Source organism: Macaca fascicularis, chromosome 4, assembly GCF_037993035.2.
Source record: "Macaca fascicularis isolate 582-1 chromosome 4, T2T-MFA8v1.1".
Taxonomy (NCBI): domain Eukaryota; kingdom Metazoa; phylum Chordata; class Mammalia; order Primates; family Cercopithecidae; genus Macaca; species Macaca fascicularis.
The window spans coordinates 144014647-144024377 of record NC_088378.1 but is presented as its reverse complement, the minus strand read 5'-3'; the positions used below and the strand labels follow the sequence as shown (position 1 = coordinate 144024377).

The following is a 9731-nucleotide window of genomic DNA, read 5'->3' as shown; positions in this document are numbered from 1 at the left end:
GTATGAGCTTTCTAATTCTTCTTTTGTTAAATTCATTACTACTAATGATTAAATTGTCTTACAATTAAATGATGGCAAGCCCTTCAAAATGGATTTTATTTTTTTTATGTGTCCTGACGTTTTTTGGAGCATAGCATTTGTTTACTATTTTTTGAGTTTACCTGACTTTTTTTTTTTTTTTTTCTCTCAGGTAATAGGAAATGAATGATGATGGAAAAGTCAATGCTAGCTCTGAGGGGTACTTTATTTTAGATTTTCTAATTGGCCTTATCTGGAAATAGTTCTCTTCGTGGTTTTTTTGATCTTCTACTTGATGACACTGGTAGGAAACCTGTTCATCATTATCCTGTCATACCTGGACTCCCATCTCCACACTCCCTTGTATTTCTTCCTTTCAAATCTCTCATTTCTGGATCTCTGTTACACCACCAACTCTATCCCTCAGTTGCTGGACAATCTCTGGGGTCTGGAAAAGACCATTTCTTATGCTGGTTGCATGGTTCAACTTTACTTTGTTCTCACACTGGGAACCACAGAGTGTGTCCTACTGGTGATGATGTACTATGACCGTTATGCAGCTGTGTGTAGACTTTTGCATTACACTGTCCTCATGCACCCTCGTTTCTGCTGCTTGTTGGCTGTGGCTTCTTGGGTAAGTGGTTTTACAAACTCAGCACTTAATTCCTCCTTTTCCTTCTGGGTACTGCTGTGTGGACATCACCAAGTAGATCACTTTTTCTGTGAAGTTCCAGCACTTTTGTGATTATTGTGGGTCAGTACCCATGCAAATAAGCTGACCCTCATAATCACAAGCTCCATTTTTGTTCTCCTACTTCTCACCCCCATTTTCACTTCCTATGGTGCCATCGTCCAGGCTGTACTGAGGATGTAGTTAACTGCTGGGCTTCGGAAAGTGTTTGGAATATGTGGAGCTCATCTTATGGTTGTACCTCTCTTTTTCTTTCTGGCCATGTGCATGTATCTCCAGCCACCATCAGGAAATTCTCGAGATCAAAGCAAGTTTGTTGCTGTTTTATACTGTTGTCACACCTAGTTGTAACCCTATAATCTACACCCTCAGAAACAAAGATGTAAGAGGGCCAATGAAGAGACTAATGGGGTGGGAATGAGCCTGTGTATGTGTGATAGTAACAATAAAATGGAGTCTCTCCTCACAATGATTCATCCATCTGTTTATTTATCAACGATTCTTTTATTGACTCTGTTAGTACTTGCTGAGCATGTACTCTTAACAAAGTCATGGAGTTCCTGGTAACAGGTAGGAATAAAACATATTCAGCTTAAACATCATTCACTTGTGGAGAAAACAGCTATGTAAAATCAAGATAAAACATCTATAGCGATGTTTTTCCATGGCACAAACCTAATGAATCCAAGACAGACTTTTCCTGATTAAAAATAAGGCATGAAATTTGTTGTAAATATTGATAAAAGTGAAGTTATAATTCCTATGAAAAGATGATACTCTCAGTGTAAAAATATCTAGAATATGTCTTTTAATTTTTTGCTTTTTGGGCAGAATACTTTTGTCTTCTATCTTTAGTTTAGTTGAATACACAGCAAAATACTTCAAATCCTTTCCTCCAACACTCCTTATTCTTTGTTGGATAGTAAATTTTGAGAGGAATTTTGGTCCATATTCTTTGATATCCAATATCAATAGTAAGACAATAAGTTTTATGAATTGTAGCAAGAGACATGTTGAAGCAGTGTAGCAGAAGTCGGCATCTGAGATCCCTCTTTTTTGCAAGGCAGTGATATATTGGAGGTGAAAGGAGCTGGTAAAGCTGATCTATGTAGCTTACAAAGAAATGGTCATCACCGGCTAGATATACTTAAGTGAGGTAAGTGCTTGGAACAACTGCATTACCTAAAGAGCTATGGAGAACATTTGAGGCAAATAGAAAGGCTCTGAAAATAACTTGAAATCAATGGGTATGTAAAAGAATTATGTTTAAATATATTGGAAAAATTTTATGATAAAAGCTGTTATATGGAAAATGTTAGTTTATTTTTATTTTTAAGCTTGTTGTAATTTGAATATTTATAGTTAATAAGTATATTAGGAATGTCAATATATGGTGTCAAATAAAGAAATATATTTTATAGAAGTTATCATTTTGTTCTATATATTATTGCCAACCATCTTCATCTGAAATAATTGTGCCATACCTAGAGCAATTTAAACTGACAGTCATAGTCAAATGACGTGGAAAAATGACTAAAGGAGAATTCAGGATAATGTAACATACTTGCAATGCCTGAGTTTTCTCTATAACTTGAATGTCAGCTGTAGCTTTTGAGGCCTGTGAGATTTGGATATGATTGATTCACACACTATTTCCTAAATTATAAAAATAAAAATGTATCTTGGAACTTCTCTCCAATTTCTAGTGTGACTTGCAATTGCATTGATTCTGCTGACTTTATCTTCTTTCTACATCTGTGACTCTTCCTTTATTTCTAACTAGGCATGAAAAATATGAGTCATGTGCCCTTGTCCTTAAGCTTACCCAAGAAATGAAGAACCAAGAATAATGTATGTAAAATAACTTTTAGTAAACAATTGAGACCACATAGGGTAAAACATCACATAAAAACACATTTTTAAAAACTTAAAGAACATAACTTAGCTCTTTGAACTATTTCCTACTATGGAAATCTTACTTTTTGGAACACTTCCTGTAGCATCCTCGTTTCTAACCTACTCAAATATCTCCCCATCTTTATTAAGGATAAGTGAAAAGTTGTATTTATTTATGATATATGACATAAAGTTTTGATATGTGCATAATTATGCAATTATTATCAAGCTAATTAACAGATCAATAACTCACATACTCATCTGTTTTGTGGTGAGAACATTTAGGATCTGTTTTCTTAGCAATTTTCAAGTATGCAGTACAGTATTATTAACTATAGTCACCATACTATAGAATAGATCTCTTGAATTTATTCCTTCTAACTGAAACTTTGTGCCCTTTGACCAGCATCTCCCCATTTTCCCTCTCTCCACTCCTAACCCCTGACAAGCATCATTCTACTACTTTGTGCTTCTATGAGTTCATTTTATGTAGATTTCACATATGAGATCATGCAGTATTTATTTTTCTGTGCCTGGCTCATTTTACCTAGCAAAATGTCCTCAGGTTTGCCATGTTGTTGAAAATATTAGGACTTCCTTCTTATTTTAAGGCAGAATATTATTCTATTGTATATAAACTACACTTTTTAAATTCACTCATTAATTGATTGACTCTTAGATTGATTAAATACTTCGGCTATTATGAATTTGCTGCCATGTACATGAAAGTGGAGATAGCTCTTCAACATAGTGATTTAATTCTTTTGGATATAAATCCAGAAGTGTGATTGATGGATCATACAGCAGTTCTATTTTTATTTATTATTAATTAATAATTTATTTATTTTTTGAGACAGGGCCTCACTCTGTCACCCAGGCTGGAGTGCAGTGGTGTGATCTCAGCTCACTGCAACCTCCACCTCCCGGGTTCTAGCGATTATCTTGCCTCAGCCTTCAGAGTAGCTGGGACTAGAGGTGAGCGCCACCATGCCCAGCTAATTTCTGTATTTTTAGTAGAGGCAGGATTTCTTTTGTATGTGTGTGTGTGTCTGTGTGTGTGTGTGTGTGTGTGTGTGTGTGTGTGTGTGTGTCCTAGGAAGTCTGTAATTACCCTCAGGCCGATATACTTTCTCCTATATGTTCTTAGGAAATCTTTTATTTTTCATTATTTTTATTTTTATTTTACTTTAAGTTCTGGGATACATGTGCAGAATGTGCAGGTTTGTTACATAGGTATACATGTGCCATAGTGGTTTGCTGCACCTATCAACCTGTCATCTAGGTTTTAAGCCCCGCATGCATTAGGTATTTGTCCTAATACTCTCCCTCTCCTTCCCCCGAACCCGTGACAGGCCCCAGTGTGTGATGTTCCCCTCCCTGTGTCCATGTGTTCTCATTGTTCGACTCCCACTTATGAGTGAGAACATGTGGTGGTTGGTTTTCTGTTCCTGTGTTATTTTGCTGAGAATAATGGTTTCCAGCTTCATCCATGTCCCTGCAAAGGACATGAACTCATTCTTTTTTATGGCTGCATAGTATTCCATGGTGTATATGTGCCACATTTTCTTCATCCAGTCTATCATTGATGGGCATTTGGGTTGGTTCCAAGTATTTGCTATTGTAAATGGTGCTGCAATAAACATACTTGTGCATGTGTCTTTATTGTAGAAAGATTTATAATCCTTTGGGTATATACACAGTCATGGGATTGCTGGGTCAAATGGTATTGCTGGTTCTAGATCCTTGAGGAATCGCCACACTGTATTCCACAATAGATGAACTAATTTATACTCCCACCACAGTGTAAAAGCATTCTTATTTCTCCACAGACTCGTCAGCATCTGTTGTTTCCTGACATTTTAATAATTGCCATTCTAACTGGCACGAGATGGTATCTTGTGGTTTTGATTTGCGTTTCTCTAATGACCAGTGATGATGAGCGGTTTTTCATATGTTTTTTGGCTCCATAAATGTCTTCTTTTGAGAAGTGTCTATTTATATCCTTCGCTCACTTTTTGATGGGGTTGTTTGTCTTATTTTCATAAATTTGTTTAAGCTCCTCATATATTCTGGGTATTAGACTTCTGTCAGATGGATAGATTGCAAAAATTTGTCCCATTCTGTAGGTTGCCTGTTCACTCTGATGATAGTTTCTTTTGCTGTGCAGTAGCTCTTTAGTTTAATTAGATCCCATTTGTCAATTTTGGCTTTTGTTGCAATTGCTTTTGGTGTTTTACTCATGAAGTCTTTGCTCATGCCTATATCCTGAATGGTATTGCCTAGGTTCTTTTCTAGGGTTTTTATGGTTTTGGGTTCTACATTTAAGTCTTTAATCCACCTTGAGTTAATTTTTGCATAAGGTATAAGGAAAGGGTCCAGTTTCAGTTTTCTGCATATGGCTAGCCAATTTTCCCATCACCATTTGTTAAACAAAGAATCCTTTCCCCAGTTGCTTGTTTCTGGTAGAGATGGGATTTCACCATGTTGGCCAGGCTGGTCTCAAACTCTTGACCTCAGGTGATCTGCCCACCTCGGCCTCCCAAAGTGTTGGAATTACAGGCATAAGTCACTGTGCCTGGCCCTATTTTTAATTTATTTAGGAACTTTCACAGTGTTTTCCCTCATGGCAGTCCTAATTTACATTTCCAAAAACAATGTATAAGAATTCCCTTTTTTCCATATTCTTCCCAACACCTGTTATCCTTTGTCTTTTTCATAGTAGACATTCTAACTGGTGTGAGGTATGAGGTGATATCTACTGGTGTGAGGTATGAGGTGATATCTATTGGTGTGGGCCTGGAATTTAGGTCTAGTGGAGCCTAGAGCAGTGGGGATCAACCTGAAGCCTGGAATTGGCCTGGTGCTAGAGTGGAACTTGCTGCCTTGGGGTCTTGTCTGGAGCCTGGGTTTATGGGGCCCAGCTTTATGTGCTGGTCTGCAGGCTAGGTCCTTGGATACTGGCATGGGTCTGGGGACCAACTGGCACTGGAAAGTCCTATTTTGCCATTTTATTGAGATCACTTCTCACTATCTAAATTTTTTTTGGCTTTTTAACTTTCTGTGCTCTTTTCTCCTTTTTCTTTTACAATACATATATATTTTCTTTTATATGTGTAGACTTTTTGTTTTCTTTTGGAAGGTTATGTTGGGAACAGGCCCCCAAATCTGGCCATAAACTGGCCCCAAAACTGGCCATAAACAAAATCTCTGCAGCACTGTGACATGTTTGTGATGGCTATGATGCCCATGGTGAAGGCTGTGGGTTTACCAGAATCAGGGCAAGGAACACCTGGCCCACCCAGGGCAGAAAACCGCTTAAAGGTGTTCCTAAAACACAAACAATAGTGTGAGTGATCTGTGCCTTAAGGACATGTTCCTGCTGCTGATAGCTAGCCAGAGCCCATCCCTTTGTTTCGGCCCATCCCTTTGTTTCCCGTAAGGAATACTTTTAGTTAATCTATAATCTATAGAAATAATGCTTATCACTGGCTTGCTGTCAGTAAATATGTGTGGGTCAAACTCTGTTCAGGGCTCTCAGCTCTAAAGACTGTGAGTCCCCTGATTTCCAACTCCACACTCTATATTTCTGTGTATGTATCTTTAATTCCTCTAGTGCTGCTGAGTTAGGGTCTCCATGATTGAGCTGGTCTTGGCAAGCTTATAATTATAGGATATCTAATATTGAATCCTAGTCATATTAGCCTGTACTATTTAATTTTGTAATCTGAAAGAGATCAGTTACCAATAATTCCCCCAAAGAGTAACACAGATATTATTGTTTTTATTGTTTTGTACTTTTCAAACCAATCAAACAAACTTTATGCAGTTTTATCACAAGTAGAACAACAAGAATGAGTTTTCTCACTTTATCAAACTGAAGGGAGGAGATAGGTGCTTGTGTAAGCTCTGGCAACTTGTATGTGAAAAAATCAGGGTAAGGACAATACATTTTTAGCTCTGACGACTCATTCCTATGTCCACAACACTTAAGGCAAAGTAGAAGCCCTGAGATGCTCCGCTTGTGAGGTCTAAACCTCATGTCAATGTTTGTGAACTGGAATTTCCAAAGAACAAATGAATGTATGAGGCAAGCAACTTTACTGTAGAACTAACAGTGAAGCCAGCTTTTTTCCAGATAGGAATGATGACTAACTGCACTGAAGCATCAGCTTCTTTTGCCCTGTAAATTTTTGTCAGGAATACCACAAAAGTGCGATTGTGTTCTCCTTAGTTCATCTTATCAGAATGTACATGGTATTTCTTTATTCTGTTACGGGCAATATTGGCTTTGATTACTTGGTTAATGTTGTATCTGCCAGGCATCTTTACTATAAAAATTAGTGCTTTTCTCAGTAATATATAAATGTCATGTGGGGAAGTATGTTGAGATTAGGTAGCATTCTGTTTTTTAACTAGCTTTCATCCACTAGTTTTATTAGTAAGCATCCCTTAATAGTCCTTCCCAGAAACACTTATTACTATAGTGGTTTCCAAGTAATGATTATTAAAGTTCCATAATTCCTTCCAAATTAATTAGTTTGTGTGGCAGGCTAAATACTTCCTCTCCTTCTCTCAAATGATCATACCCTAATCACTGGGACAAGTTATTATATGTTACCTTATATGGCAAAATGTATTTTATTTTTTATATTTTAAGTTCTGGAAGACATGTGCAGAATGTGCAGGTTTGTTATACATGCCATGGTGGTTTGCTGCACTCATCAACCCATCATCTACATTAGGTATTTCTCCTAATGCTCTCTCTCCCCTAGCCCACCCACCTTCTGACGGACCCTGCTGTGTGATGTTCCCCTCCCTGTGTCCATATTTTCTCATTGTTCAACTCCCACTTATGAGTGGGAACATGCAGTGTTTGGTTTTCTGTTCCTGTTTTTAGTTTGCTGAGAATAATCATTTCCAGTTTCATCCATGTCCCTACAAAGGACATGAATTCATCCTTTTTTATGGCTGCATAGTATTCCATGGTGTATATATGTTACATTTTCTTTATCCAGTCTATCATTGATGGGCATTTGAGTTGGTTCCAAGTCTTTGCTATTGTGAATGGTGCTGCAATAAACATACATGTGCATTTGTCTTTATAGTAGAATGATTAATAATCCTTTGGGTGTATACCCAGTAATGGGATTGCTGGGTTCAATGGTATTGCTCGTTCTAGATCCTTGAGGAATTGCCACATTGTCTTCCACAATGGATGAACTAATTTACATTCTCACCAACAGTGTAAAAGCATTCCTATTTCTCCACATCCTCTCCAGCATCTGTTGTTTCCTGACTTTTTAAAGATCACCATTCTAACTGGTGTGAGATGGTATCACATTGTGGTTTTGATTTGCATTTCTCTAATGATCTGTGATTATGAGCTTCTTTTCATGTTTGTTGACTGTATAAATGTCTTTTTTAGAAAACTGTTCACATCCTTCATCCACTTTTTGATGGGGTTGTTTTTTTTCTTGTAAATTTGTTTAAGTTCTTTGTAGATTCTGGATATTAGCCCTTTGTCAGATGGATAGATTGCAAAATTTTTCTCCCATTCTGTAGGCTGCCTGTTCAGAAGGTTTCTTTTACTGTGCAGAAGCTCTTTAGTTTAATTAGATTCCATTTGTCAAATTTGGCTTCTGTTGCCATCGCTTTTAGTGTTTTAGTCATGAAGTCTTTGTCCATGCCGATATCCTCAACGGTATTGCCTAGGTTTTTTTCTAGGGATTTTATGGTTTTTGGTCTTACATTTAAGTCTTCAATCTGTCTTGAGTTAATTTTTGCATAAGGTGTAAAGAAGGGGTCCAGTTTCAGTTTTCTGCATATGGCTAGCCAGTTTTCCCAACACCATTTATTAAATAAGGAATCCTTTCCCCATTGCTTGTTTTTGTCAGGTTTGTTGAAGATCAGATGGTTGTAGATGTGTGGCGTTATTTCAGAGGCCTCTGTCCCGTTCCATTGGTCTATATATCCGTCTTGGTACATATACCATGCTGTTTTGGTTACTGTGTTCATTTTTTTTAAAAATTATACTTTAAGTTCTAGGGTACATGTGTACAACGTGCAGCTTTGTTACATATGTATACATGTGCCATGTTGGTGTGCTGCACCTATTAACTCGTCATTTACATTAGATATGTCTCCTAATGCTATCCCTCCCTCCTACCCCCTCCCCACAATAGGCCCTGGTGTGTGATGTTCCCCTTCCTGTGTCCAAGTGATCTCATTGTTAAATTTCCACCTATGAGTGAGAGCATGTGGTGTTTGGTTTTCTGTTCTTGCGATAGCTTGCTGAGAATGATGGTTTCCAGCTGTATCCATGTCCCTACAAAGGACACGAACTCATCCTTTTTTATGGCTGCATAGTATTCCATGGTGTATATGTGCCACATTTTCTTAATCCAGTCTGTCAGTGATGGGCATTTGGGTTGATTCCAAGTCTTTGCTATTGTGAATAGTGCTGCAATAAACATACGTGTGCATGTGTCATTATAGCACCATGATTTATAATCCTTTGGGTATATACCCAGTAATGGGATGGCTGGGTCGCATGGTATTTCTAGTTCTAGATCCTTGAGGAATCGCCATACTGTTTTCCACAATGGTTGAACTAGTTTACAGTCCCACCAACAGTGTAAAAGTGTTCCTATTTCTCCACATCCTCTCCAGAACCTGTTGTTTCCTGACTCTTTAATGATTGCCATTTTAACTGGTGTGAGATGGTATCTCATTGTGGTTTTGATTTGCATTTCTCTGATGGCCAGTGATGATGAGCATTTTTTCAGGTGTCTGTTGGCTGTATGAATGTCTTCTTTTGAGAAGTGTCTGTTTGTATCCTTTGTCCACTTTTTGATGGAGTTGTTTTTTTCTTGTAAATTTGTTTGAGTTCTTTGTAGATTCTGGATATTAGCCCTTTGTCAGATGAGTAGATTGCAAAAATTTTCTCCCATTCTGTAGGTTGCCTGTTCACTCTGATGGTAATTTCTTTTGCTGTGCAGAAGCTCTTTAGTTTAATTAGATCCCATTTGTCAATTTTGGCTTTTGTTGCTGTTGCTTTTGATGTTTTAGACATGAAGTCCTTGCCCATGCCTATGTCCTGAAGGGTATAGCCTAGGTTTTCTTCTAG

At 37.6% G+C, this 9731-nt stretch overlaps 1 pseudogene; it reads left to right on the top strand.

Annotated features, from left to right (window-relative positions):
• Positions 1-200: 200 nt before the first annotated feature.
• Positions 201-1130, top strand: LOC102132770 (olfactory receptor 2J3-like; annotated as a pseudogene).
• Positions 1131-9731: the final 8601 nt, after the last annotated feature.